We start from the raw sequence: 25,620 nt of genomic DNA on the forward strand, positions 1-25,620 counted from the left end.
TATGGGAATGAACTTGAATGGGACAAAAATAAAAACATGGAAACATGGAGGTCAGTAAGGAGGCCATTGTACCAGTTCAGGAGAGAGATGATGGTGCCTTGGCCCAGTGTGGAAGCAGTGAAAATGATGAGAATTGGTTAGGTTCTGGATATATGTTTAGGTAAAACCAACAGATTTCTAATGGATTAGAAGTGGAGGTTTGAGATAAAGAGAGAAATTAAAGACGATTCCTATTTTATAAGTTGAGCAACTAGAGGGACAGTGAAGCCATCAGCTGCTTCTTTGGGTCAAATTTTGGGCATAGGGTTAACAATCCTCCAGAGTAATTTACAAATAAACTTAAGAAACACCAAATTAAAAAAAAAGCCTACAAATTTGAATTAACTTTAAATTTGGCTTTCACTTTTCTTCAATTTTGTGAGACTTTAATTTTTGAAAATGTCTTCTTGATATTAGGCCTCATCACCTAATGCATTTTAAAATGCAAAGGACCATGATACACTTAAAAATATTTTATAAAGTGTTTAGCAAAATTAGCCACTAAACAATAGCAACCGTAGGTTTCTTCTATTCAGATGGCCTAGACAGAGGCAATGTCTTTGCATATGACCTTGGAGAGCAATGGAACCAAAAGTTTTGGTGAAAGCTGAAAATTACATAAAGACCAGACACAGGACTACGTATACTGGAAAATAAATTTGGTGCATCCAAAATGTCTTTCTAAAATAAGTTAGAGAATGACACATACTTTTATTGCATGTGTCAGTTGACATTTGGAATTTGGAACTGATTCTGGCCAAACTTCTCAGGGTTTCAGTTTGTTTATCAGCAGAATGGGACTCATAAAACCTGTGTTATGAATCTCCAAAGCTTTTATTTAAGGTAAATTTCCATAATTTATGGACAAATACTTTATAAAGTGGTATAAAATGTTTCTGGAATCAGAGTACCAGTGAGAAAATTAATTTTATTTAATTTTGTCTAGGTTCTTTGGTCATGAACATATACTGCAACAAACATGTATCAAGGGACACGAACATGACCAAGAGTGGAGTCAGAATTTACCAATATAATAATAAAAAAAATTCTTTAGTATTCCCTTTCTACTACACATTTAATGCCACAATCATTTATTATATAGCATACATTGTTGACATTCTGTATTCTAACTCAAGAAATGCTTTCACCAAGAAATGCATTTGATCTAGATATTTTAAAGTGCTTAATGTTTTTGACTCAGTTACTCTGTCATGTGGTGGAGTTGTCAGAATGCTAACAAAGAGTTCCCTACAGCTATGAAAATGATTTTCTTTATTTCTAGTTGTTGGAATACACATACACATTTGTAAATTTGTAATTATATCCTGATATTTCATAAAAGCATTAATATGTCTCTGAAATATCCTTAGTTTCCATCTGCTTGCTTCAAGGGCTCTATTAAAAACCATGTTTGGTCACATATGGTTATGAGTGAACATCTCTCACTTAAATAAATGGATAAAGAAAGTTCTATGTCTAACCATTATAATAGTCTCCCAATGTCTTCTTGAAATGAAGCAAATTCAAATGAATGAGCCCTTATAAGGTTATCTAGCACATGTCCCTTTCCCTCACCTGAAAGTGTATTTATGCTGTGGCACCAATCCATATTTTCAGGTTTCATTGCATTCCTCACTTCACTTTCTTCAGAGGTAGCCCTAAGCTGACTTGACAATAGGGAAAAATAACAGACTCTTAAAGAATAACACTTAGTGGAAGACTTCTGAAGACTGAAAAGACCACATGACTTTGAGGAAATAATTGTTTTTGTGGAAATTTAAAAACATACACAAATGTAGAGAAAATAGCATAATAAACATCAACTTCAACCAATTGTTAATATTTTACTAATTTTTTTCATCTATCCCTTCCCCTCTTTCTGTATACACACACCTCCCCCCCTCCCCTGCCCCCAGAGTATTTTTAAAAACAAATCTCAGATATCATGTCACTTTACCCATATATATTTAGTATGCAATTCTAACCAATAGAAACTTTTAGTAACAATGTAGCTTTATTGTACCTAACAAAATTAATATTAAGTTCATAAAGTTGATTTGTAGTCAAGATTTAAGCAGAGCATAGTTATTGCATTTGGTTTTCATGTTTCTGAAATGCTTTTAGTTTTTTAATGCCATTAATTTATTGGAAGATATCAGGTCATTTGGACTTTATCTTGTTCCATGCTCTGCATTTGGTTGATTGCTTCCCTTGTGTCATTTAACTTGAAAACATTTGTTGAGGAAGGATACATTTATTAATTTAAGCACGATATCTAGCCCCAATGTATGCATAGGACATTTATTTACATTTGGTAGCAAAGCTAAAACTTGCCAAACTTTTGAGTAAACTGAGACTTAGAGCTCAGGAAAAAAAAATGTATTTCTGTTTTGTGGTACTTATACTACCAGGGAATTCAGTAATGGGTCAAATGGCAAGTTCAGGAATGGGGAGTTAATATTAAGGTGTCATGATTCTGTGTTGGTTTAATGTTTATATTTACCAGTATTTCTGTTCTTCACTTTCCATCACACTTCTCCAGAGTCAGCAAAAGCAATTATTTAATGTTTCTTGTTTAAAAAACTAACTTTTAAAAATTGATGTTGAAGTATTCTTCTAACAAAGGCTTGAAAAATTCCTTTCAAAAGAATAGAAATCAAAAGTCACTTATAGTCATTTATATTGAGAGAAATTAGTTTTCTAGCTTTTCATTTAGAAAAAATTCTATAAAGGAATTTGTAAGAAACAGTCACACTGTAAAATTTATAGTCTTGTATATATATATATATATATATATATATGTATGTATATATGTATATAAATTCCTAAATTTCTTATAATTTCTCGCAGTAAAGCAAAGTAGTTTTAGAGTAACTATAAATGTCTCTTAACTAAATTTGCACCTTAATATTTGATGTTCTACTTTGCATGTGTGGCTGTGCTTTGAATATAAAGCCAATATTGTTTAAGTGGTGTCATAATAAACATTTGCTATATTTGCTTCATATATATTCTGATGTAACAAGAATTTTTAAAGAGAAAAATTCTGTTCTGGCCCATTTAGGTTGCTTTAACAGAATACCACAGATTGGCTGGCTTTTCAATAACAGAACTTTATTTCTCACAGTTCTGGAGTCTGAGAAGTCCACGATCAAGAAGCCAGCAGATTCTATGTGTGTCTAGGGCCTACTTCCTGGTTCATAGAGATGTCCTCTTTTCTCTATAACTTCACATGACGTAAGGAGCAAGGGGTCTCCCAGGGACCTCTTTTATAAGGGTACTAATTCCTTCATGAGGACTCTCCTCTCATGACCTAATCACCTCCCAAAAGCCCCACCACCAAATACCATCACATTGGGGATTAGGTTTCAACATATGAATGTGGAGGGGCAGGGGGCATAAACATTCAGCCTATAGCATTTTCTATTGTATTTTTAAAGCATTTATATAATAATTTTAACTGGGTACACTAGTATATTTTTAAAATCTGCCTTCCTGACAAATATATCAGCATGAAGAATTAAATTCCCCAACTACCAGGTGGGGAAAGATAATAGAAATTTTGATTTGGATTAAAAACCATAATGTTCCATTGGTTAGTTTGATTTTTGTTCCTGAAACAGTAGGTCTGATATTTTTAATTTTATGCTGCGGACTTAAAAGATATTAAACTTCGGAGAGAAGAGAAATGCTGCATAGGTTTGCAGTGTAGTGGCAGAGAATAGGAGCCTATGGGTCCTTATATTACACTAAAATGTATCCTGTCAATGTGGGGACTCTCTGAAACTGGGCTGGAGAAACCTGTGTATTGTTAATGCTTACTTCTGATTGAAAACTAGTTCCAGTAAGGGTGCAGGGGAATGCTTAGGAATCTCCTGTGGCTAACAGCAGAGCCCCCATGTGGCAAAATTGTGACTTAGGCAGAAATTGACTTAGTCCCTGGAAGCGAATGCCACAGGTCCTTAATAAAAATAAAATTTCTTTTCTGGTACTGGTTTGAGAATTTATTTATTTATTCACTGAATATCTATCAAGGTCTTCTGCTGTTCTTTTTGCTGTGTATACAATGGGGAATAAGGCAAAGTGCCTACCATCAGAGGACTTGCATTCCAGTTAATGAAGCAGTAAAAAATAAACATCATAGGCACACACAACAATGCCAACTAGAGATAAGTGCTATGAAGACAAATGACAGGATAAGGGGTAGTGACAGTTTGATAAAATAGTCAGAAAATCTCTTTCTGAGGACTTCACATTTGAGAGCAAATAGGAAGAGCCTCATGTGACTTTCTGTTCCCAGAGATGTAAAATCTCTTTGGAATTTTCATTGATCACCACCAACATTTTTACTGTGGCTTCAGGCAGCCCCTGCGCCCCCTTTGACACTCCTGACCAAGAGAAGGCACGTTCTCTTTTTGGAATAAGTAGCACAGCTGAGAGTTTAAACAAAATTTGAAGACATTTTTTTTAAATAAGAGATTTAAGAGATAACACAAAAAGAACAAACAGAAATATAACTCACAAAATGATCTTAGATGGAGTTGGCTTTCTTAGATATGGTTTTCAGATTCAGACTGGGCACCAGGAATATTTGCCCCATCAGGCGTGATCCCACCCACTCAAAGATTGTTGCAGGCTTCATCATTTATATCAGATCCTCAGGCAACAAGTCAACTATTCAAACAAGCATTTCACATAAATGATAAATTCATACATACCATAACTTTCCACCAAGTACCTCCTTACCTCTTAGTGATTTTCTCTCTCATCTCCAGTACTTTGTCCCTAGATGCCTATAGAGATCCATTCTTTGTGGATATTTTTTCCACTAAACAACAAATGAATTCTCTGGTATTAACAGATAATGGGTTTATAGTATTAGCTTTCTTAGTGTATTTGAAATGCAAAAATGGAAAATATTAAGGAATCATTGACAACTGAATTTTATGTACATAGTGTGAGGGGCAGATACAAAAAAAAGACTTGTACAGAAAACACCTATACTTGCTTCTCCTTCTCAGTTTCTTCACCAATTACTCTTCCAAGATTCAGTGACTTTATTTTGGCTACTATTTTTTTTCTTATATTTCTGAATTTTGTTGATATTTTCATTTCTTGTGATTTTAACTGAAATTTACTATCATATTCTCTCTCACTTTCCTACTTCTCATATAAATCAGTATTAAATAAATAGTACTGAAAATGACCACGTGAGCAAAGATGATATTGGATTAAGTGGTGTACTGAATTATGTTCACATTCTCTCTACTTTCTCTGTTCTCTCTCACTCTGGAACTTTTATTGGGCAGATTTTAGATTTCCTGGATTGAGTCATTGTTGTTGTGTTTTTTTTCTCCTATGTTTCCATCTCTTTATATTTTTGTCTTACTTTCAAGTGATTTCCTCAGCTTTATGTTACAATATTTTATCTGTTTATTAAAAATTTAGATCAGGTGTCAGCAAACTATGGCACAACCAAGTCCAATAATGATGTTAAGTCAAGTGGTGTAAATAAAGTTAAACTTTTGTAACTAAAGGAATACGTTCATGCTTATCCATTTATGCACTGTCTACAGATGCTTTCATTAATCAATGGCAAAGTTTAGAGACTGTAAATCCTGTAATCTTATAGTATTTGCTGCATATCTCTTTATTTTAAAAGTTTGCTGATCCTCTACCTCCCCCCAATTTAGTTGATCATATTGGTCATCTCTAGAAACTCTTTTTTGGTTCTCTTTTTCTCCTTCATTGCATACTGTTTTATTTCTAGAAACATGACATCTTCTTTTCATTCTAGAATATTATATAGAGTGTTTTGGTCCTATATTTTTGGTGCAATGCCTCTGAGGTATTTAGCTAGTTTGTCTTGGTCCATTTCATGTTAGAAGCTTTTTTAAAATGTTAAGTTTCTTGTGTGCTTATTCAGATTGAGTGGGGCACTGAGAAAAAGTTCCCTGTGTATGGGCTTGGTTTTGGCTGTGGATTCTGTGGGAGCAAGATTAAAAAATGAACTTGCCTTTTCACTGAGAAATCTCCAGATACATGAATATAGCTATTTTCTTTCCCTTGGAGACCTCCAACTGGAGCTGGAGGCTATCAGTGTTCTAGGGACAAAGCAGGAGAAGGGTGCTAAGCTCTTCAAGTTCATTATGTACATTCTCATTGAATTTTCCTGTTTTCAATCGCAAGCATCAGTGCTTTGCCTCATATACTTGATCTAGCTTCCCAGGTTTGGATGTTCAGAAAAAAAAATTTTTTTCTATGCCTGAAGAAAGCAGTAATGTCTTAGTCAGCCCAGGCTGACTATATAATAAATATCATAGACAGGGTGGCTTACCCAACAGAAACTTGGAGGCTGCAACTCTGAGATAAGGTGTCAATGTGTCTGGGTTCTTGGTGAGGTTTCTCCTCCTGGCTTGCAGATAGACACATTCTTGGTGTATCCTCACACAGCAGAGAGACCATGACTCTTGTGTTTCTTCTGCTAAGAGCACTAATCCCATTCATGAGAGCTCTATGTTCATAACTTAATTACCTTTCAAAGGCCCCACCTCCAATATCATTATTTTGGATATTAGGGCTTCAACATATGAATTTGTGGTGGGAGGCAGGGAGCACATAAACATTCAGTCCATAGAAGATAGTTTCTTGTTTTCTAGGGGTAAAAATGGGCATCCAGGACTCTTTATGAATATTTTACACTGGTTCCCATATTTTTAGTGATCCCACTTTCTGGAAGCTCTGAAGACCTTTTTTGCACAGTATATGGCCCGCCTTCAGTAAGCACTTAGGTGTAGCTTTTCTTTTCTTTTCTTTTCTTTTCTTTTCTTTTTAGGATTTTATTTATTTATTCATGAGAGACCCAGAGAGACAGAGAGAGAGAGAGAGAGAGAGAGAGAGAGAGAGGCAGAGACACAGAGAGAGGAGAAGCAGGCTCCAAGCAGGGAGCCTGATGTGGGACTCGATCCTGGGACTCCAGGATCACGCCCTGGGCCAAAGGCAGGCGCCAAACCACTGAGCCACCCAGGGATCCCAGGTGTAGCTTTCTTGACTCTACTTCTTTACAAAATATTTTATGTTTTCCAAAACTTTGTGGAAATTGTTCATACATACTTATATTTCCTTTTAACCTCATTTGTATTTGTTTGCTATTACCTGAATTTTAAGGGGGAAGAGGCAATAAAACTGTGCAATCTGTCATCTTTCAGATATGAAATTATCATGGCACATTATAAGCATAACAGGTGATGATAGGGAGTGTAGGAATGCTTCTTCATAGGAATGTTTCTTCAAAAGAATGAGTTTATAATTTTATAATGAAATAAGAGAATTCTATGTAATGCTTTCTATTTTTTTAAGATTTTATTTATTTATTCATGAGAGACAGAGAGAGAGAGAGAGAGAGAGAGAGAGAGAGAGAGATCTCTCCAGGATTACGCCCTGGGCTGAAGGCAGGCGCTAAACGACTGAGCTACCCAGGGACCCCCTATATAATGCTTTCTTATGAAACCAACTATACTCTGAGCTGAGTATATACTGCTTTTTTGTATTGAAATTTTGGTTTCAATTATCAATTATACTTTAGAATGAGTCTTCAAACTAAAAACATTATATTTTGCCCTTTTCAAATGTATGTTTGTGACTTAATAGTGAAGAATTAGAAAAACTTGAACTTTATATATATGTATCTGGTATAGGGGGTGTGTTGTGTGTGTGTGCGTGTGTGGCTATGTGTGTATGTGTTTATATTTCTAGAAAATAGAGCTTTAAAAATAAACACAATATTTTAAATATATAACTATTTATGATCTAGGTTTGTATCTTCTGATAGCTCAATATGTGTCTATGTTCAAATCTAGTAGTAGGTATCACATGGTCGTGCAAATTCATTAGTTCTATTCATTAGTTATATTCAAGACCAGACTTTTTCTTAAAGGAAACAGCCTACATTGATTCTGTCTTTTTTCTCTTTATGGCATTAGTTAAAATCATGAAAATATTTTTGATTTGGTATATGTAACTTTCAATCTAGGTATTTTCCTTCTGAGATACTCTAGGTTTCTCTCTAGAGAATCCACAATAATCAAACATGTCATCACATTCTTAGGCCATTAGTCCTAATTCTTAAGCTTTGTAGGTTTTATGAGGATACTTTTTAAAGGCTTGAGAGGTTTTATATAATTTCAAGTGGCTTATAGGCTTTGCAAGTTAAACTTGGAAAATATTATAGTAATACCAAGTAATAATGGTATAGAGGCTTAAAAAATCATAAATTGGAAAGAATTTTGAGACTATTTTGTTAAAACCATGTTTCAGATATCAGAAAACTGAAACCCAGAGAGATGAAGTAACTGGATCTATTCATATGTGACAGCATATAGGAACTTTGCATGCAACCTAGATCTTTTGACTTTAGTGTATTTCTTATAACTGTTTTGTCTCTCTTGAATTCAAACCAAAGTCTTTATACCATGTGGAAAACAATTGCAAATATTAACAGATAGCTTTTCCCCTAGCCTCAGATAGATTTACCCAGACAACTAAAACTGAAGATCTGTTTTGTTAGAAATGAAATATGCCTTAAACTATCTTTAAGTTTATTTCTTTTCCACTATAAAAGCAATACATATGTATTATAAAACATAAGAACCATGCTCTCACCATCCAAGGGCAATCTCTGTTAGTATTTTGGCAATTATACATATTTTTTGTTAACATGAATTTAATACATCACATTCCTTTAAGTAGATAAAACAATTATTTTAAATTCCTTTTACTATTGGAAATTTAGTTTATGGAACAATCTTTATTAATGTTGAATTATTCAGGCTTACCTTACTTTAAATCACTGAAATGCAAATTATTGGCTCTGAAAAGGAAATAAATAACTAATATTCTAGTACACGTGGTCTCTTTCCTATATGCCTATCATAATCTTTTAAATAGCAAGTTATCCCATGCCAGGGGATAAGGTAAACAGAAAAGAATTATTGCTTCCTTCTCTTCTGATATTTGATGAGTCTTTGGTGGAATGACATGAAGGTCAATTCCAGAATCGTCTGACTCTCTCTCTCTAAAACACTACTGCTGATTTGGTTATGTTATTGTTTCACTTAAATCCTTCGACTAGCTCACTGTCACCTCCGGTCAAACAGTAGATTCATCCTTATGACACACAAGGTTATGTTGATTTGATTCATTTTGTTGTTAGATAAAGTCAAATAATCAGCTGTCAGGAAGAGCAAGAACCTTATTGGAACAGGAAGTAGCTTCATTTCAGTGCCCTGCACTCTGCTATTCTCCATTGGTATCACCTCCCTTGTATTCACCTCTGTTCTGCCTGCAAGCTCCTATTTATTTATAGGGTCTGCTTCCTATGGAATTGGCTTGCCATATTATCTTTAATGCCTACATGCTACTTCATGACTCTTTCAGCTTCACTCCAAATCAGCTCATTCTTCCAATCTTTTCATCTTAAAATCTTAGAGAAGACAAGGTTGATCCTTTTGTTACCACACAACTGAATTGGTTGTTCTTGAATAAAGTGATCACCCTGAGTGTAATCAGTTGTGACAGAGGGTCGGTTGAAGGCTATTATGAAGTTGGGAAGGTCATATTGTATAAGACTGGGCAGGTGCTTTAGGTGGGGCCAATTGTAGCTATGAAAGACAGTGAATGAAACCTGACTTGAAGATCTCTTACTATTTGGTCCAAAATGACACTTTGTCATTACTTCCAGTCACTGCAATATGCTATGCAACCTGTGAACCAGCCATACCAAAGTATTCATCATACATGAATAAGCCAGGTTTTAATATGCCTTAAGTCACTGTTTATCCTATTCTATCTTATAAGAATAGCCGTCCCCCACTATCTATCAGGTGAAATTGTCTATAAAATATATCTCAAATGTTATATTCTCCAAAAAACCCTTCTAGGGATTTGGTAACTTCCTCATTAGCACCTTTCAGTCATATGCCATATACATATGACATATAAATACATTATATTATAATCGTTTGTATGTAGATTTTTTTCAAATCTTTAAATTCAAATCTTTAAATTCAAATCTTTAAATTCAGGGATAGTGGAATCTCATTCATCTCTAAATATCTACTATTCACAGATAATACATATTCAATATGTGTTTCTTAAAAGGAAGAAATCAGGATGATTAAAGGGGAGATGCTTCTGTAATAAGGAAGAGTCCCTGGAAAGAGTACCTGTATCTAGTTCACAAGTCTATGTTACCCAGGATATGCTCAAATATAAGGGGGAGCATATGTGCTAAGTATGAATGCTCAATATATGGGTCAAAGAGCCAGAATACTGGTTTTTATTTTTCACCATTTGCCATCTCTGTTTGACTAAGAAGTGTTGCAGATGAATTTTTATTGCTCCCTCATTCTCTTCCAACCCGAGAAATTTTACTCTAAAGGCACTTTCATTTGTGTCTGAAGGCAATGACCTTATTTGGGGTTGTTTGTCAACATGTGAAGGGGTAGTTTGGGGAAAAATTCTTTTATCTGAGGTTGCTTACTCCTTCTGTTTCTTACCCATAATATTATTTCAGGGGGCTTTTTTGCCTTAAGTGGGCTTTCATAAAGGACCTTACTGGGGTGTCTGTGGCTTTTAAAAAAGGCTTGCCAACAACATCAAGAAGGCTGGCTTTAGAAGCTGGTTTGAAGAAGCCTGACCTAAAGGGCTGTCTGTAATCTGACTCTTGTGTGTCTACTTTGTGCCAGTTCCCATATTAGGTGTTGGAGGTAGAATTAAGAGAAAAGACACATTTCTACACTCATAAAATTTATAATCCAGAACAGCATAGAGATAGATGACTTGTTATAATGTAGGTAGTGAGTGCTATCATGAGAAAGCACAGGGTACTCTGTGGCTTCATAGAAATAGCACATATCCAAATTCAACTTGCAGAGACAAAAACTGAATTAAGTCCCAGCAAAGAAACACTACAGTGATAAAGGTGAATGATTACTGAAAATGAATGTTACCATAGCTAGAGCAGTATTGAGAATAGTGTCATATTCATTTTGTGAGTTGTCAGTTTATTCTCCGTAAAATTGGTTTAGACAAGTTATGAAACTAAACCTAACTAGTATTCAGCATGGTCTGCACCTCTGAAAGAACATCTGCAACATTGGTCAATGAAAAACCATGGAAGAATTATTGGTCAGTATCTTCAGAAATCCACTTCAGGGCATCTTTGGAAATCTGCACTACCCTTTCCTCCTAAACATACATTAAAACAGATGAGGTGCAATGGTGACAGCTTGGATAAGATTCTTGTCCACAAATACCATAACTTGACTGAGACAAATGTGGACCTGTTGTCAGAAATAATTGTATCTGGCAGCCTGTGTGCTGCAAAAAACTGGCATAGAGTCACATTGTCGCTACAGAGGCTTGAGGTCGAAGCAAAAGCACTTAAAGTCATTGTGAAAAGCAGTACACTGAAGGGAAAAGTTTTTATATCATAATGTAAAATCAATATGGAATCCTGATTCAACTTTTTTTGCTCTTTTCCCATGGGAAAATTTGGTGTCTTAGGCAGTTTATGCCAAGCAGCCCACCATGTGACATGTACTACCTTCTTTTAGACTTTTAAATATCACAATCAATTTGAGGCCTTCAGATAGAGCTTCTAGCCAAGGTTTTCAAGCAGACAATTCCCAGATGTGCTATGTGTAGTGAAGCCAAGATAATGTCTTCTGGAATAATAACGTAACTTCTCTACAGAATATACCCTTTATGGAAAAAAAAAAGAAAAAAAACAAAAAACTCATGTTGATATTTTGAGATTGGCTTAAAATTTTTGGTTAGTTTCTCTGATAACCTTCACCATATGTAATCACCTTATTTCATCAGCCTGAAAATAAGAATCAAGGAAGCTTTCTCTAAACAAATCTTCCAGTGCTAGTGGTGTATATTTTGATATGTGTTGGAGATAGATATTCTTAACTATTAGATTTTTTTAATAAATTAATTTTTATTGGTGTTCAATTTACCAACATACAGAATAACACCCAGTGCTCATCCCGTCAAGTGTCCCCCTCAGTGCCCGTCACCCATTCACCCCCACCCCCCGCCCTCCTCCCCCTCCACCACTCCTAGTTCGTTTCCCAGAGTTAGGAGTCTTTATGTTCTGTGTCCCTTTCTGATATTTCCCACACATTTCTTCTCCCTTCCCTTATATTCCCTTTCACTATTATTCATATTCCCCAAATGAATGAGAACATACACTGTTTGTCTTTCTCCGATTGACTTACTTCACTCGCATAATACCCTCCAGTTCCATCCACGTTGAAGCAAATGGTGGGTATTTGTCATTTCTAATGGCTGAGTAATATTCCATTGTATACATAAACCACATCTTCTTTATCCATTCATCTTTCGATGGACACCGAGGCTCCTTCCACAGTTTGGCTATTGTGGACATGGCTGCTAGAAACATCGGGTGCAGGTGTCCCGGCGTTTCATTGCATCTGAATCTTTGGGGTAAATCCCCAACAGTGCAATTGCTGGGTCATAGGGCAGGTCTATTTTTAACTCTTTGAGGAACCTCCACACAGTTTTCCAGAGTGGCTGCACCAGTTCACATTCCCACCAACAGTGTAAGAGGGTTCCCTTTTCTCCGCATCCTCTCCAACATTTGTTGTTTCCTGCCTTGTTAATTTTCCCCATTCTCACTGGTGTGAGGTGGTATCTCATTGTGGTTTTGATTTGTATTTCCCTGATGGCAAGTGATGCAGAGCATTTTCTCATGTGCATGTTGGCCATGTCTATGTCTTCCTCTGTGAGATTTCTCTTCATGCCTTTGCCCATTTCATGATTGGATTGTTTGTTTCGTTGGTGCTGAGTTTAATAAATTCTTTATAGATTTTGGAAACTAGCCCTTTATCTGATATGTTATTTGCAAATATCTTCTCCCATTCTGTAGGTTGTCTTTGAGTTCTGTTGACTGTATCCTTTGCTGTGCAAAAGCTTCTTATCTTGAGGAAGTCCCAATAGTTCATTTTTGCTTTTGTTTCTTTTGCCTTCGTGGATGTATCTTGCAAGAAGTTACTGTGGCCAAGTTCAAAAAGGGTGTTGCCTGTGTTCTCATCTAGGATTTTGATGGAATCTTGTCTCACATTTAGATCTTTCATCCATTTTGAGTTTATCTTTGTGTATGGTGCAAGAGAGTGGTCTAGTTTCATTCTTCTGCATGTGGATGTCCAATTTTCCCAGCACCATTTATTGAAGAGACTGTCTTTCTTCCAGTGGATCGTCTTTCCTCCTTTGTTGAATATTAGTTGACCATAAAGTTCAGGGTCCACTTCTGGGTTCTCTATTCTGTTCCATTGATCTATGTGTCTGTTTTTGTGCCAGTACCACACTGTCTTGATGACCACAGCTTTGTAGTACAACCTGAAATCTGGCATTGTGATGCCCCCAGATATGGTTTTCTTTTTTAAAATTCCCCTGGCTATTCGGGGTCTTTTCTGATTCCACACAAATCTTAAAATAATTTGTTCTAACTCTCTGAAGAAAGTCCATGGTATTTTGATAGGGATCGCATTAAACGTGTAGATTGCCCTGGGTAACATTGACATTTTCACAATATTAATTCTGCCAATCCATGAGCATGGAATATTTTTCCATCTCTTTGTGTCTTCCTCAATTTCTTTCAGAAGTGTTCTATAGTTTTTAGGGTATAGATCCTTTACCTCTTTGGTTAGGTTTATTCCTAGGTATCTTATGCTTTTGGGTGCAATTGGAAATGGGATTGACTCCTTAATTTCTCTTTCTTCAGTCTCATTGTTAGTGTATAGAAATGCCATTGATTTCTGGGCATTGATTTTGTATCCTGCCACGCTACCAAATTGCTGTATGAGTTCTAGCAATCTTGGGGTGGAGGCTTTTGGGTTTTCTATGTACAGTATCATGTCATCGGCGAAGAGGGAGAGTATGACTTCTTCTTTGCCAATTTGAATGCCTTTAATGTCTTTTTGTTGTCTGATTGCTGAGGCTAGGACTTCCAATACTATGTTGAATAGCAGTGGTGAGAGTGGACATCCCTGTCTTGTTCCTGATCTTAGGGAAAGGCTCCCAGTGCTTCCCCATTGAGAATGATATTTGCTGTGGGCTTTTCGTAGATGACTTTTAAGATGTCGAGGAAAGTTCCCTCTATCCCTACACTCTGAAGAGTTTTGATCAGGAATGGATGCTGTATTTTGTCAAATGCTTTCTCTGCATCTAATGAGAGGATCATATGGTTCTTGGTTTTTCTCTTCCTGATATGATGAATCACATTGATTGTTTTACGAGTGTTGAACCAGCCTTGTGTCCCGGGGATAAATCCTACTTGGTCATGGTGAATAATTTTCTTAATGTGTTGTTGGATCCTATTGGCTAGTATCTTGTTGAGAGTTTTTGCATCCATGTTCATCAGGGATATTGGTCTGTAATTCTCCTTTTTGGTGGGGTCTTTGTCTGGTTATGGAATTAAGGTGATGCTGGCCTCATAGAATGAATTTGGAAGTACTCCATCTCTTTCTATCTTTCCAAAGAGCTTTAGTAGAATAGGTATGATTTCTTCTTTAAACGTTTGATAGAATTCCCCTGGGAAGCCATCTGGCCCTGGACTCTTGTGTCTTGGGAGGTTTTTGCTGACTTCTTCAATTTCCTCCCTGGTTATTGGCCTGTTCAGGTTTTCTATTTCTTCCTGTTCCAGTTTTGGTAGTTTGTGGCTTTCTAGGAATGTGTCCATTTCTTCTAGATTGCCTAATTTATTGGCGTAGAGCTGTTCATAATATGTTTTTAAAATCGTTTGTATTTCCTTGGTGTTGGTAGTGATCTCTCCTTTCTCATTCATGATTTTATTAATTTGAGTCTTCTCTCTCTTCTTTTTAATAAGGTTGGCTAATGGTTTATCTATCTTATTAATTCTTTCAAAGAACCAACTCCTGGTTCTATTCATCTGTTCCACAGTTCTTCTGGTCTCAATTTCGTTGAGTTCTGCTCGAATTTTAATTAACTCTCTTCTGCTGGGCGTCGGGTCGATTTGCTGCTTCTTCTCTAGCTCCTTTATGTGTAAGGTTAGCTTTTGTATTTGAGTTCTTTCCAGTTTTTGAATGGATGCTTGTATTGCGATGTATTTCCCCCTCAGGACTGCTTTTGCTGCATCCCAAAGATTTTGAACGGTTGTATCTTCATTCTCATTAGTTTCCATGAATCTTTTTAATTCTTCCTTAATTTCCTGGTTGACCCTTTTATCTTTTAGCAGGATGGTCCTTAACCTCCACGTGTTTGGTGTCCTTCCAAACTTCTTCTTGTGATTGAGTTCTAATTTCAAGGCGTTATGGTCTGAGAATATGCAGGGGACGATCCCAATCTTTTGGTATCGGTTCAGACCCGATTTGTGACCCAGTATGTGGTCTATTCTGGAGAAAGTTCCATGTGCACTTGAGAAGAATGTGTATTCAGTTGAGTTTGGATGTAAAGTTCTGTAGATATCTGTGAAATCTATCTGGTCCAGTGTATCATTGAAAGCTCTCGTTTCTTTGGAGATGTTGTGCTTAGAAGACCTATCGAGGGTAGAAAGAGGTAGATTGAAGTCACCAAGTATAAGTGTAATATTATCTAAGTATTTCTTCACTTTGGTTAATAATTCGTTTAAGTATTTGGCAGCTCCCACATTCGGGGCATATATATTGAGAATTGTTAAGTCCTCTTGCTGGATAGATCCTTTAAGTATGATATAGTGTCCCTCTTCGTCTCTCACTACAGTCTTCAGGGTAAATTTTAGTTTATCTGATATAAGGATGGCTACCCCTGCTTTCTTTTGAGAACCATTTGAATGGTAAATGGTTCTCCAACCTTTTATTTTCAGGTTGTAGGTGTCCTTCTGTCTAAAATGAGTCTCTTGTAGACAGCAAATAGATGGGTCCTGCTTTTTTATCCAGTCTGAAACCCTGCGCCTTTTGATGGGGTCATTAAGCCCATTCACGTTCAGAGTTACTATTGACAGATATGAGTTTAGTGTCATCATGATATCTATTTAGTCCTTGTTTTTGTGGATTGTTCCACTGAACTTCTTCTTAAAGGGGAATTTTAAGAGTCCCCCTTAAAATTTCTTGCAGAGCTGGTTTGGAGGTCACATATTCTTTCAGTTCCTGCCTGTCTTGGAAGCTCTTTATCTCTCCTTCCATTTTGAATGAGAGCCTTGCTGGATAAAGTATTCTTGGTTGCATGTTCTTCTCATTTAGGACCCTGAATATATCCTGCCAGCCCTTTCTGGCCTGCCAGGTCTCTGTGGAGAGGTCTGCTGTTACCCTAATATTCCTCCCCATGAAAGTCAGGGACTTCTTGTCTCTTGCTGCTTTAAGGATCTTCTCTTTATCTTTGGAATTTGCAAGCTTCAGTATTAGATGTCGAGGTGTTGAACGGTTTTTATTGATTTTAGGGGGGGATCTCTCTATTTCCTGGATCTGAATGCCTGTTTCCCTTCCCAGATTGGGAAAGTTTTCAGCTAGGATTTGTTCAAATACATATTCTGGCCCTCTTTCCCTTTCGGCGCCCTCGGGAACCCCAATTAAACGTAGGTTTTTCTTCCTTAGGGTGTCATTTAATTCCCTTAATCTGTCTTCATGGTCCTTTAATTGTTTGTCTCTTTTTTCCTCAGTTTCCCTCTTTGCCATTAACTTGTCTTCTATGTCACTCACTCGTTCTTCCCCCTCGTTAACCCTCGTCGTTAGGACTTCTAGTTTGGATTGCATCTCATTCAATTGATTTTTAATTTCTGCCTGATTGGATCTAAATTCTGCAGTCATGAAGTCTCGTGAGTCCTTAATGTGTTTTTCTAGAGCCACCAGTAGCTGTATAATAGTGCTTCTGAATTGGCTTTCTGACATTGAATTGTAATCCAGATTTTGTAACTCTGTGGGAGAGAGGGCTGTTTCTGATTCTTTCTTTTGAGGTGAGGTTTTCCTTCTAGTCATTTTGCTCAGTGCAGAGTGGCCAAAAACAAGTTGTATTGGGAAAAGGAGAGAAAGAGAGAGAAGGAAAGAAAAGAGAAAAAGAAAAAGAAGGAAAAAAAGGAAAAAGAAGAAAAAGAGAAAAAGAAAGAAAGGTGAAAAAGAAAAAAAAAGGGGGGGTGGGGGAAGCAAGCAGAAATCAAAAAGAAAAGAAAAAGAAAACAAAACAAAACAAAACAAAAAAAAAAAAAACCACTGGGGAGATCTTCTGAATCTGTAGACTTTAAGTCCCTTGACTTCCCCTGGAACTGGTCCGTCCAGCTGGTCTTCTGAGGGAGGGGCCTGCTGTGCTGATTTTCAGGTGTTAGCACTTGGGGGAGCTGCTCTGCCCCTGCCTGCTGCCGGGCTCAGCGGGGGTTGTTTACCCCGTGAGGCCCCAGGAGGAACAGCCGCAGTGGTTACGGCAGCTCTGGAAGCCTGGATTCAGCCTCCGCAGGAACTACGGGGCTCTCCGTCTGCAGGGCCTGGAGGCTCCGGGGCGGGGCCGCTGATCTGCTCAGCTCGGGGCAGGAGCGTCCTTGCTGTCCTGGGCCCTCCCGGCCTCTGCCTGTCCCGGGGGAGGCCGGATCCTGGGCTGTGTCCCGGCGCCCTGTGCTCCGGGGCCTGCGCTGTTGGATTCGCGCTCCCGCCCCGCAGCCCCCTCCGCGGAGCCGCCGCCCGAGCCCCTCCGAGCTGCTCCGGCCCCGCCGTGCGCGCTGCAGCCCTTAGGGAGCTCGGCGCACTCTCCCGGGGCGCAGGTGCCTGTTAGTGTCCCAGGGAGTCCGAGGGCATCCCCGCCCTCCTGGGTCCTGCTCCAACTCCCTGCGAGCCCCTTTCCGCCCCGGGAAGGTTGGTGCAGCTCCTGCTCCTCCGGGACGGGGCTCTCCTGTCCTGGGGACACTCGCCCCGGCCTCAGCCCGGCTCCTCGCGGGCCCCTCCCCCTCGGAGGCCTTTTGTTTCTTTATTTCTTTTTCCCCGTCTTCGTACCTTGATAGAAGCGCGAACTCTTCTCACTGTAGCGTTCCAGGTGGTCTCTCTTTAACTCTCAGGCCGAATTCGTAGATTTTCAGGATGATTTGAAGGTTATCTAGGTAATTTGGTGGGGACAGGTGACTTGGGGACCCTACTCTTCTGCCATCTTGCCCCTCCTCAACTATTAGATTTTGATGGTGTTCTCGTACTTAAGTGATTATAGGGTGAGTTGAAAATTTAAATCAAAGTGCAAATCCATCAGATATATTAATCTCACTGTTCCCAATATGAGTTGTTAAAGTTTCAAGTTGGACAGGAGCATAATACAGGTTTCTGTTTTTTTAAGATAGATAACCTCTTGAAATATGGATTTCAAAGAAACAAGTGAAAGAGCGTCAACCCTTTCAATTCAGTGCACAGCAACTATTTTTTAAAGAGATGAGAAAAATTGTCCTTTATTTGTATATTATGAATTGTCCACCTGAAATATCTAAGAGATTATATTAGATTTTGTTAAAAATTAGGTATTAGAATATTAAACGTTAGATTGAAAAGTTATTGGGACCAGAAAGACAGTAGAGTAACCAGGAAAATTAAAAACTTATATATGCAAAAGCAATTGCTTCCCATTTGTTTTCAAACTGATTATTCCTACTAAAACAGAAAAACACTTATAAACTGGTTAAACAGAAAAAACCTTGTAAATTATGAATGACTAAGCTTAAGCAGTGTGTACAACCCATACCAAGAAACAAAAGCAGTAATGATAACAATAAAAAAGCTACAGAGGAATAGAATGTAGAGGTTTCTTGTTTGGAAGATTCAAGAGGCTAAATTAATCTGTGTATAAATTTAGTGCAACATGATAAAAAGACCTCAACAAGAATTTTTGAATTTAATTCTGTGCTTTAATAATAGTTTTCATTTTAAATCGTTCTAGTATGTACGTTTCCAAACAGTATAAAAATAGAATAACATAATGAACTTTCCTGCAACCATCACCCAGTATCAGTGTCAAAAATTATTTGACATGGCCAAACTTTATTTATACCCTGATTTATCATTCCATCTTCATGGATTATTTTGAAGCAAATCTCAGACATCATATAGTTTATCTGTATGTAACTCTAATAGATAAGCACTCAAAAAAGTATTATAAAAATAGTATTGCTGTGATATTATCCTGTTTTAGAAAGTTAGCAAAAATGTGATGACTTTGAATCAAATACCAATCAACATCAAATTCAATATTCGTGTACATAACATACATATATGGTTGGGTTTCTTTTTAAATCAAGATACAAACTAGACCCTTATTTTGCATTTCACTAGTATACATCTAAAATTTCCTTTCAACTATAATCTCTCCCATCTTCTCCTTGTACTTTATTTGTTAAAGAAACTGTGTTGTTTGTCTTGTAGAATTTCCCACATTCTATATTTTGCTTCATGTATCTCCATATCATTTAAAAATTTCATTTGACTTCTATTTTTATAAGTCTATATATCTAGACATAGAGGCTTAATCAGATCCCAATTTGATGTTTTGGTAAGAATACTTAATTCAGGATGTTGGGTTCCTTTCATTGCATCACACTAAGGAGCCCACAATGTCTAATATCTCTGTTATAATGTTAAGATTGATCTATAGGTCTATGTGTGATTGACTTGATTCATCCATTATAATTTTAGTTCCTTATCAATTTTTCATCTGATAGTTTATCTGCTACTGATGATTATAGCATAAATCTCTTAGTTCAAAAGGTGTTACAAAATAGTGAGATTCTAATTCTATCATTCCTTTTTCATTTATAGGTTGGAATTCATCTATAAAGAATAGCTTTACTATATCAAGTGTTTATTTTGAGGCATATACAGGAAAGGCAGAAAAAATGCCTGATTCTCCCTCTTTAATTATCAGTTTTCCAAATAGGTCAGTTCTCTAAAATTCTCTAGAGATGATTACTGAGTTGTTTTTATGTATCAGTATAATCTCATGGCTCTTCTTATATTAGAATTTTCCCATACAATGAATGCAGTTATTGTTCTTTATGATCTCTAATTTATCTCATCTTTGCCTATAGAAATCTCTCCATTTTTTTTTGAGGCAGATAATGCTTTGTTTTATTGAATAACTTATCTGGGTAATTGCTGAAGCCACTATGTATAGACAAAAGAGAGGGAGATTTATTTCTTGGTCTCTTCTTCTTTGGACAGAGTCTTGATTTCTACCTTCTTGGCCTGGAGCCACTCTTCACAGCATTAGCGTGCTTCATTGACCTTAGCTCTGCAGGCCTCAGCCTGGTCAGCCAGAAGCTTCTTGTGAGTCTTGTCCTCCTTTAGCTAGTAGATGTGTTCCATGAGAATCCATTTGTTTTTGAACACATTTCCCTTCACTTTCAGGTACAGCCTATGATGCATGTGGTGGTAAATATTCTTAGATCCAAGTCTCTTCTGAGCAGCAGGTACTGAATTCTTATCCTCCTCATGCAGGTGACCTTCTCAGGCATTCAAACACTGGCAGTACCTTTTCTTTTACCAGTGCCCATATGCCTGCCCTTCTGGTGGGCCATAGAGTTTCTGGCACTGAGCCCAGGAATGGACAGTCACAGACTTCCAGATGCTCAGCCTATCTTTGATCAGTTTCTAGACATGCATCCTGATGGAAGTTGGCATTGGTGATTTCATTGGTCTCACTGGAGTCCACCCAGCTCTTCTTTTTGCCACAGAGGAAGACAAGCCTCTTCTGAAGGCATCTGACTGTGGCCATACCAGTGAAGGGAAAGACAGACATCTCTTCAGTTTCATTACCAAGTTCTTTTGAAATGATCCCTGTAGGCATTTGTGCCTCCTCACTTTTTGGTAGGACAACCAGTCCCAGGATCTTCTTTTCTATTTTCTGCCCAAACTAGGAAATAGCCATGTCTCTAAATATCTTGGTATCTTTGTGGGAAACAGTGTTCATTATTACAGTGTGGACACTGGGAAAAGCTTATTGCTACTTAAATGGTTACTGTTTCTAGGCCTTTTCTGTAGAAAGATTTTATTTTTTTTTATTTTTTTTTATTTATTTATGATAGTTACAGAGAGAGAGAGAGAGAGAGAGAGAGAGAGAGAGAGAGATGCAGAGACATAGGCAGAGGGAGAAGCAGGCTCCATGCACCGGGAGCCTGACGTGGGATTCGATCCCGGGTCTCCAGGATCGCGCCCCGGGCCAAAGGCAGGCGCCAAACCGCTGCGCCACCCAGGGATCCCTGTAGAAAGATTTTAAAGAGAGATACTTTATATGTTTATGTTTATCTTCCCAAGTGTTCAGTATTTCCAATTCAAACCTCTGGTTATGGTTTTTTTTTTCTGTAGTTCTTTCATTTAATATGCTTATCTCTTTTCTTCTAAACTGAAAATCTTTGTTCCATATGACATATATGGAATATATACATATGTTCCATATATTCATATACAGTCATATATGAATATATACATATGACTGTATATACAATAATTTAAGAATAATTTTAGGGGCTCAGTCAGTTAAGCATCTGCCTTTGGCTTGGGTCATGATTCCAGGATCCTGAAATGGGGCCCCCATTGGGTTCTCTGATAAGCGGGGAGCCTGCTTCTCCTTCTGCCCCTCTTCCCTGCTCATGCTCTCTCTCACTGTAATATTATTATAATGTGATTAGTAAAAACAATTTAAGATTTCTTAAGTTCTTAGTTTATGCTACTTAAAAATAATTTGTGCATGGTTAAGAGATCAATTCATACTTGTTATATTCCCTTGTTTCATTTTTCTTTTTGTTTTTATGGATTATTTTTTAGGATGACTTAACTTTGTTTAATAATTATATAAAACATTTGAGTTTCAAAGTCAAAACCTCAAAGTAAAGCACATTTGAAGAACTCTAGCTTTTCTACTTTGCCCTTTTTCTTGGATGTCATCATTTTTATTTGTTTTTTGGCTATTTTCCCTTTCTTTTAAAAATATATATAGGTAAACCTCTATATGTGTGTTACTGTTTCTCCTTTCATTGATAAAAGATTGCATACTATAAATGCTTAAACAATTTGCCTCTTTTTCCTGAAACAATATATTTAGTAATAGTCCTCATTTTTTTCTACAAAGCATCTGAAAGTCATGGCACTCTTCGTGGAGCAACATGCAGTATTTACATTTGGTTTTAAAATAAATATCTTGTGGGACACCTAGTGGCTCAGTGGTATATCATCTGCCTTTGGCTCAGGGTGTGATCCTGGAGTCCTGGGATCCCTGCATAGAATCCCAGTCCCACATCGGGCTCCCTGCATAGAGCCTGCTTCTACCACTGCCTATGTCTCTGCCTCTTTCTGTATCTATCATGAATAAATAAATAAAATCTTTAAAAAAATAAGCATCTTGTGCTAAGCTTGTTTTGGCTCTGGCTGTAATTTTAGGCACTCTTCTAGTGTTTTATATGTATTGCCTTCCTTAATCCTCATGACTTCCTTATAATGCACTTGTGCTAATGACATTTATTATTGAGGAAACTGAGGCATAAAGAGATTAAGTGACTTTACCAGGGTTTGTAGGTGGTGAATGAGCAGGGCTGGATTCACACATAGGCAGTCTGACTCCAGGGTTGATTTATTCTCTCCCAGAATATAGAAAAAGAAAGAAACAGAAGGAGGTAATACAGTTGAAGAAAACTTATGAAAGAACATTTTATGTTAGGAAATATTTATTTGTTGAGGTGCGTGACTCAGTCAGTTAAGTGCCTACCTTTGCCCCTTATAATGATCTCAGGGTCCTGGGATCGAGCTCACATCAGGCTTCCTGCTCAGCAGAGTCTCCTTCTCCCTCTGCCTCTCCCCACTGCTCGTACTCTTTCACTGTCTCTCAAATACATAAAATCTTTTAAAAAATGGGAGGTGGTAGACAATGAGTCAATCATATATAAAGACAAGAAACTTTTAGTCATTAACATTTTACTCACTTAATAAATCTTATATATTTTAGTGACATTTTGTCACTACTTCACAAAAATGTTTGAATATTCTTTAAGGACATGGCTGAGTATCTGTTGATACCCAATGCTTGACAGATGGGCCTAAGTCTTAGAAGGGGCCAGTGACATGGCTGGTTGATAATAAGTAAGATCTACAACTCTTGTATCCTGTCTCACACAATAAAGTGTGAGTGTTGAAGCAGAGATTTTGGACTTTTGAGACCCAAAATAACCAGTGGTCACCCTGAGGATATCACATTTAATTCTAGACCCTTCTAAGCCCAAAGAAGGATGAATCTAGTTCTAACCATGCATTAGCATACCTACTTCTAAATGAATCATTTTCATTCACTTTTCCTTTCATTTTTCCCTCTACAGCTCTCACAGATGGTATTGTTCTATAGATATATGGATGCTCAATAGACTACTTCTAATTTTATTGTGAATTTCTTCATTTTTTTTCAGTATTTACCAAAGCACTGATCATTTTTATAATCTTCTTGTAAATGAAAAGCCTACTGTGCACATATGTAGTTTTGAAAATACCTGCTTCAAGGGAAACAAGATTTAAAAAAATTTGATGCCACAGTTAATTGGCTTCAATTATATATAAAAAGCAGAAACTGCTGAATCCTATACCTGTCCTTTCTTTGTTGAGATTATTATGCTTTAAAAAACCTGCATTAAAATCTAAAATGGAAGAAAACGGAAACATATTACCAGAAAAATAATATTGAATGTCTTAATTAAAATCTGAATCCACACAAATATGGAGATAAAAGTAACTAGTTCTTCAGTTGCTGCATAAGTAGGATCCTACATTTAAATGCTTTATTCTTATTATCTGCTTTTTTAACTTTCTAGTTATAATAAAAATCTTTTGTTTATGCTATATTAAGTTGCTGTTGTTTTATAAGCTTTTATGTTTTTTCTTGTGTTCCTTTTTTTGGATTTATTTATTTGAGGGACAGAGAAAGAGAGAGAGAGAGCAAGCATGAGTTAGGGGAGGGACACAGGGAGAGGGAGAAGCAGACTCCCTGCTGAGTGCAGAACCCTATACGGGGCTCAACCTCAAGACCCCAAGATCATGACCTGAGTTGAAACCAATAAATAGGAGGCTAGTTAACTGGTGCCACCCAGGCACCCCTTCTTGTATCTTTTTAATGACCCTTTAAAAATCTCATCTATGAAGAAACAAGCTTAACTTAAGTTAGACATTGTGTAATATTTATCTGTTTTTGAGGGGACAGGTGAAGGGAGTGGAACTTGTAAAATAGAATAAACATTCATTAAAGAAGACATAGGAAATAATAACTTAAAGGAACACAGTAATCAGGGTTCTGGATAATCTTGATAATTTAGAGTAATAAAGTAGACAGAATATGGTTTCTGGTATTTGTGAGTCATAAGTTCTTTTCAAACTCCTTTACTTATAACACTTCAAATTATTAATGATCTCTGCACATATAAATTGCCTCTCAGATTGTTTTGAGAATAATATGGCAGCATCTAGTAAATTCATTGATAAAGTACCTCATTAATATTTGTGTTTTATTTATATATATTTCATTCTATAAATAAATTAAGATTACATTCAATAACTTTTTTTCTCTATGTTATAACTGGAGGGTATTATGGTGAGTGAAATAAATCAATCAGAGAAGGGCAATCTTCATATGGTTTCACTTATACATGGAATATAAGAAATAGTGAAAGGGATTATAAAGGAAAGGAGAGGAACTGAGTGGGAAAAATTAGAGAGGAAGACAAACTATGAGAGACTCCTGACTCTGGGAAACAAACAAAGAGTTGCGGAAGAGGAGGTGGGTGGGGGTTGGGGTAACTGAGTCATGGTCAATAAGGATGGCACTTGATAGGATGAGCACTGGATGTTATACTATATGCTGGAAAATTGAATTTAAATTTTAAAAATGTAAAAAAATGTAGATGCCATTTATACAGAAGATTAAAATATATGTATATATAAATATATGTATAAATGTGTGTATATATAAATATGTAAACACACACATACATATATATTTGGAACACCTACTGCTTTGCCAATAGTGTTAGATGCAAAGAATATAAGGACGAGTAAGATAGCATTCCTACTACAAGAAACCAACCATTTTTTTCTTTCTGACTCTGCCAGAGGGCCCCTTTAGTCTTAGTTTTGATTGGCTAGGATTCTTTAGACAATACCTATAACAAATCAGAAGAACTTAGTATATAGTCTTACAGCAAAATAATTGTAGAGTATTTCATTCAGTACTGAAATGATCTATTTTATTAGATCTCTCCTAGTTTTCTTTCCATTGTTTTCTTGAATGGAGTAAACATCTCTAATCTTATCCCAGAGGTCTTGCTCTTCTTTGCCTTTATCATCATCACACTGGTTAGCGACTAGTAAGTACAAGTCTCTGTAGCTATGCTGCAGTTACAAGTATGAATTCCTGTCAGGCATATTGATTATGATTATTATTTTTCCATGGTGCTTGTTTCTAATTCTGTTCACTTGGTTTTCTACTTTGAAATTTTGCTGCCTACAATATTCTCTTGGCCAGCTCCTCTAGAAAGTTTGCACATTAAAGCATGCTTCAGAATAATTTCAT

At 36.8% G+C, this 25,620-nt stretch overlaps 1 protein-coding gene and 1 pseudogene across 4 annotated transcripts in view; one reads left to right on the top strand and one right to left on the bottom strand.

The window, feature by feature from the left end:
• Nucleotides 1-25,620, top strand: part of CTNNA3 (catenin alpha 3) — a 1,663,516-nt gene that overhangs the window by 696,932 nt on the left and 940,964 nt on the right. The gene's annotated exons all lie outside the window — the stretch shown is intronic.
• Nucleotides 20,211-20,793, bottom strand: LOC129499211 (60S ribosomal protein L19-like; annotated as a pseudogene).

This window comes from Nyctereutes procyonoides, unplaced genomic scaffold, assembly GCF_905146905.1.
Source record: "Nyctereutes procyonoides isolate TBG_1078 unplaced genomic scaffold, NYPRO_anot_genome, whole genome shotgun sequence".
NCBI classification, from domain to species: Eukaryota; Metazoa; Chordata; class Mammalia; order Carnivora; family Canidae; genus Nyctereutes; species Nyctereutes procyonoides.